The sequence below is a fragment of the Pinus tabuliformis genome, chromosome 6 (assembly GCF_031772625.1).
Source record: "Pinus tabuliformis cultivar Carrire ecotype Pingquan chromosome 6, CPIR1, whole genome shotgun sequence".
NCBI classification, from domain to species: Eukaryota; Viridiplantae; Streptophyta; class Pinopsida; order Pinales; family Pinaceae; genus Pinus; species Pinus tabuliformis.
In genome coordinates, this window is record NC_142292.1 from 731,831,587 (window position 1) to 731,837,522 (window position 5,936).

General features: G+C 35.7%; 1 long non-coding RNA gene across 1 annotated transcript; it reads left to right on the forward strand.

The window, feature by feature from the left end:
* Positions 1–3,155: 3,155 nt before the first annotated feature.
* Positions 3,156–5,116, forward strand: LOC149260801 (uncharacterized). The gene is made up of 2 exons (XR_016248348.1): positions 3,156–3,256; positions 3,905–5,116. It is a non-coding gene; the product is annotated as an uncharacterized LOC149260801 (long non-coding RNA).
* The last annotated feature ends 820 nt before the right edge of the window (positions 5,117–5,936 follow it).

The window sequence follows — 5,936 nt, forward strand, 5'->3', positions numbered from 1 at the left end:
TTACCTTGCCAAGTACATTCTTTGCCACATAATATAGGGTAGATTCCACCTTCCTTTTGATGTTGGGGTGTCTCATTTGATACACTGAAAGAATATTCACAAAAAACCTCGAAATATACAAGTCATTCTCAAAACCTCCATCTTTGAATTGACTCTTTGTTATCCAATTGCTTCAATTGCAGAATTGTCTCCAATGAGAATAGGGGGTCCCAAGTATGGCTGTAGAGGAGAAAGATATTCCTTTGAAGAAGCCATATGATTCGAAGCTCTTGAATCAATGATCCATTCTTGTAGTGTAGAATGAAGGGAAATCAAAGCATGACCATCACCCCTTATTTTTGATGTTTTTTCTTTCACGTTCTTCTTGGCACTTTGTGGAATGTGATGACCAATATTATTTAGTTGAAGAGTCTTTTCCATTCGATCAATAGTCTTTTGCATGCAAGAGGATTCAAGATTATAGCCTTTGTTATAATAAGGACACTTGGTGTTTTCTTTCCTTCCTTATCCTTGGAGTGGGAAGAACCATCCAGAGGTTTTGGATTTCCTCCCTTTCTTGGATCTCAATCTTTTACCTCTCCTTTTCCTTTGGATTTTTTATTTTTTTGAGTTAGAATTTCATTTTTCATGCATGGAAAGTGCATGTGCATTTGAATACTTTAGTGAAACCATCTTGATGAGCTTATCCTGCTCATGAATCAGAGACTCAAAAAATGTATCAATTTTGGGAATTTTCCATCTATCTCTAGTTGCAAGTTTAACTGTATGAAATGTAGAAACAAAAACAACATATTTGAGACCTAAGCTAGATGAAATTGAAAGGATCAATTAACTTTCTTGTTTGGATTTATCGATCTCGAAATCTTGTAATTGAACAAGAAATGATTTGAATTTCATAAAGAAATCCTGAATGTTCTCAAAGCCGCCCAAATCTAACAAATTTAGGTCATTTTCAAGATGATGAACCCACATATCATCCTACATTCCAAATAATTTATCCAATGTTTTCCAGACTTCATTTGAAGTGGTGCATGTGTCCACATGGAAACACAATGCCAAAGATATGGGCAACAATAGACGACTAAAAGCCTCGTCCATCCTATTGAAGTATTTGGATTTTTCAATGGTGGAATTGGGTTTAGTTTTTGTATCCATAACTATTCAATACAAGCCTTTTCCTCTGAGGTGAAGGAAAATTGTTGGCTTCCATTGAATGTAGTTATATGGAGTGAGAATAATTGAATATGGGCACTCCATTCTTTCACGTTGTGGATTTTGCAACAATTCTCCAATATATTGATCTACAAATCAAATATTCATGCACCTTTTCTAGCCCCTTGTCACTATGATACCATGTTCAATTATTAGTGCTTGCACAAGTACCTATCGGGAGAATAATTGCATAAACTTGCAAGAATTGAGAAATAGTGGAAGAAAGAATGAATTATGTTTATTTAATTGTGATGAAATAATCAATATATAAATAAGATAAATTAAGCTTAATTGCATGCAAGCACTAAAGCTAATTAAATATAAGTGTGTTTTATGCAATGTTAATGTGCATGTACACCAACAAATCATGTTTCGTACCCCAACAATGAATAAATCTTGAAGGAGAGCACTTGTATGGACCTTCGACCACCATGGTTGTTAAAGTGTATTTCCATCTGAGGTAAGCACATCTAATAAATCCAAGAATGCCCATTTCTTAGTTGTGGACTAATGTTCTTTGGTCCTCTTCGATCTAGTTAGATCTCACTCTCAACATCCTTGATGAACTCCTCAAGTTGTCCAAAGGAAATTGTTTCTCAATCGTCTCCCAATCTTATTACAAAATACCTTCATGCAACTATGGTGAAGGCCTGTAAGGGATATTCTCCGGAGTTGTCTTAATTTCTCCTACCTTCCCTCGCATTGGGAACCACCTCAAGTCTACTATGCTTATGGTTCACTGCACCTTGGTCGACAATGACCCTACAAATATCCATAGAAACACATTCCTTGTGCTTCAATTATTAGATTTGCTTGCTCTCTAGTCAATACCTCACCCGGCCCTTTATAACCATCTGCATGTTTTGCTGTTTTTTCAAATCGATCCAACAAATGTGCTTGCAGCAACCAATCCATTTGGACTTATGAGCAATGGGAGTTTGTTCAATAGTGCACTATTCTTCTCCGTAAGCACAACTTCACCTCTTTGAATCCTCTTCTCTTCCCATAATCATTGGTAGTTCTCTTTGCAACAACAACTCATCTCTCTAAGGATCAAATGGACAAACAAACATTCACAACACACTATCTACTCTTACCTATGTCGCTAGGCCCTCTCATTAGGAAGTCAAACCTAAGAAAACTCTGATACCAAATTAATGTTTCATGAACACACTTAGTTAATTGATTAATCAAATAATGATACACATATAATACAGTAGTGATATATCAAGATAAATAAACTATCTTAATCACAAAGTAAAATTAGTTGAGCAAATCTATGAACTCAAATCAACTCACACCAATATAAAAGTATAGCTAGTAAAAAATATTTCTTAACTTAATGGGATATAACAAACTACTGTAAAAAAAACTAAAAACACCCTTCTAAAATTAAATAACGCAGTAAAAAAACCAAAGTTATATTAAGAAGAGTTATATTTTCAAATATATAAAATATTAGGGTTGTATAATTTTTATTTATTTATTTATTTATTTTAAATCTTTTTAAAATACAAAAACATGACATGTAATGAATACTGATTAAAATATCTTAACATTATGAAATCATTTATTTATTTATTATTTTATTTCAGTTTTTAAACTAACCTTTCAGGGATGCAAGTTGATTAGGTTTCATTTCATTTTTAAATTGCAAATCTCAATGTTGAGGAACACCCTGACCCTCGACTTCTACAATGAACTAAAGGCCCCTGGAGCTCGAGTCATTCAATTTGCAATTCATGTAACTCCACCGCTAAAATCCTTGCGATTACCATTCCTTTTTCGTGAAGACATCTTGATCTTTCCTGGGTTATATTAATTTCATAACGTCTGCCACGTTTCTTCGTGCATGTCCTAAACCCGTGTCGTTCTATTCGGACGTCGTCCCGTTGCATCTCATTAAATACGCCGCTACCCTCCTTCGGCACCTTGTATTGTGATTGTGACTCTGGAGATATTCTGGTTTTCTTTACAATCCGCAAGCACCGGGGTTCAAACTGCGTGACAGAGGCCGCCTATCGATGTATTGACTTCCTTGACAGTGAGTTATGCCTATCTTTATTTATGTTGCCGAATTTTTCAATTCTGTTATTGATTTTAGCATCGTATTCTACCATTCTATAATCGGTTGTCTTGTTTCTTCCGATTTCTGATAAATAGTGTCATAGTAACGGAGTTCTTGATTAAAAAAAAAATTCTTACGGCCATTATATTTCCATGATTTTACAGATTATGGTATATTTTTCTAAGTTCAACACTGACCGAAATCCTAGATAGAGGTTTTGTGTGTGCATTGTGTCTGGAATTTGAGCCTAGGAGGTCGTCAGTAGAAGTGTTGCTCTTGGTCTGTTACAAGATTAATCTCTTTTGTTTCTCACGGCTTTTTTCTGGATTTTAATGAATATATTGCTGGTTTTTTAGGCATTTCCGTTTCAAGTAATTGAACTGTAACTCGGGGTTGTTTGTGTACTATGATGGTTCGTGTTGGTTTTTCTTTTCTTTTTCTCAAATTATGTGAGGCATGTCATGATGATGGCTCCAACGACAATGGCTGCCATTAAGTACGTTTCCTTTAGTATTAATTATCTTTTTTTTCAAATTATGTTGGGGATGTGATGATGATGGCTTTAAAGATAATGGCTGCGATTAACTAAGCTTTTTTAAGTGCTAATTATATTTGAATTTGCAGGTCTTTGTTAAAACTACTGGATGGGCATGCATGTAGTGAAGGGTTGGTTTCTGGATCATTAACAGTTTCGCAGTTTTCATAGCAAATGCCTCAAATTAACGAACCTAATCTTTGTGGCCTCTATATTGCCTCCTGTGGAAGAAAGGTCCCACTATGGCGCAAAGATCTGGCAAAGGTGTTCTATTTCCATCAGTCAGGTGGAACTATCGATTTGAGATTCTCAGGTTGTGGATCTGCCGCGAGTTGTCCGCGTAGCCAAGTACTCTAACGAGGCGTAGTCTAACGAGGCGGAGGAATTGCCCGGAAAGTTATGGAAAAATTGCCCGGAAAGTTATGGAAAATTCCAGTTCTTAAACTTCTAAAACTGAACTGAATTTCAAAATGGTGCTCTTAAAACTGAACTTCAAAATGGTGCTCTTAAAACTGAACTTCAAAATGGTGCTGAATCCTGTCTTCAGTCTGAATCCTAGTCTTTACTCTTTACGCTTTAGTGCGACTTTTTGTTACAAGCTTTGCGGAGTCTGTAACTCCATTTTGCCGAGTCTAACCAGCCTGCGTTTTTGCCCTGAAAATCATGAAATCACCGAAATTATCATGGAAATTCACCGAAATTATCATGGAAATTCCGGTAAGTTATGATAATGACTAGCCTAAGAAGGCCACAATTTCAGCCGGAAAAATAATGGAAATTAAATTCCGGAAACCAACCGGGAACATCTGGCGGAAATTCTCCGAAATCCTGGAAATTTTAGTATACGTTTTGGAGTTTGCATGCCGTTCATTGATCTCTCATCTTACAGTTGCATCTCCTTCATTGAAATCGTGTTACATTGATACTGTCCTTCACTGATTTTTCATTGAGATCTCGTCTTACGTTGATACTATCATTACTCTGTCATTATTGATAGCACTGTTGTCCACTTACGTGGTTTTGTGCGCCTTGGGCTTTTCCTGTTTGTTTTTTACTTCTGTAATCGTGGCATATCGCTGGGATGGTATTTTGTCTTTGCTGCTTCTTTTCTCATTGAGAACTCCTTTTACATTAATACCCTCCTCTCATTTTTGAGCACTTTTACATTAATACCGCCCTCCTCCTGTCATTTTTGATAGCAATGTTATCCACTTTACAGGTGGTTTTGTGGGCGCTGGGTTTTTTCTTGTTTGTATTTGATTACTGTAGTGGTGACAAATCCACAAATCGTTGGGGGTGGTTTTTTGTCTTTACTGCTTCTTTGCTCTTTGGAGTTGGGAAATGTTGAGCTGTCTGGTGAAAGTTCCCCATTCCTTTGCTTGGAAGGTAAATGTTTCAGATGTTCCCCCCTCCACAATGGATGGTAAATGTTTCAGATGTTCCCCCCTCCACAATGGATGGTAAATGTTTCAGATGTTCCCCCCTCCACTTACCACATATGCTTTGAAAAGTATTCACCACCTACTTCTGGAATCCAAGGCAGTGAGCTTTTTCTGCCGTCCAGAGGAATTAGTAACATGTGAAGTATTACAAAAATGTGAAAAACGGCTGTGAATTTTCATCTATGATGCCTAGTTGTACAAGATGTATGGTAATAGTTTTTATTAAATACATGATACTTTCCTCGTCTATGGCTATTAAATTGTGTGGAATTGCCTTTTTCAGTTACTTTTGTCAATATGGTGTTACCGCCTTTTCAATTACTTTTGTCACATTTACCATTAAAATGGTTAATGGTATTTATTTATCAAAAACAGAATTTATTGATTCAATTTATGTGTGAAATAAATAAAATAAAATGGCATTACAACTTCACTCATGAAATACTATGTCATGTGGTGTTGTATATTCTGTTCTATGTGCTTACATAGATATTGCATATGTTATTGCAGACGATTTTTATTTTTGTTATTTGGTTCTCCTCTTTATCATTACTTTGCAATTAATATTTTATATTTTTGGATGACTTGCATTTAGTTTCTTTATTAACAATGATATTTCTACTTGCATCTCTACATCTAGTAGTTTACTTCGAAATCAGTCATCATTTCTACTTGCATC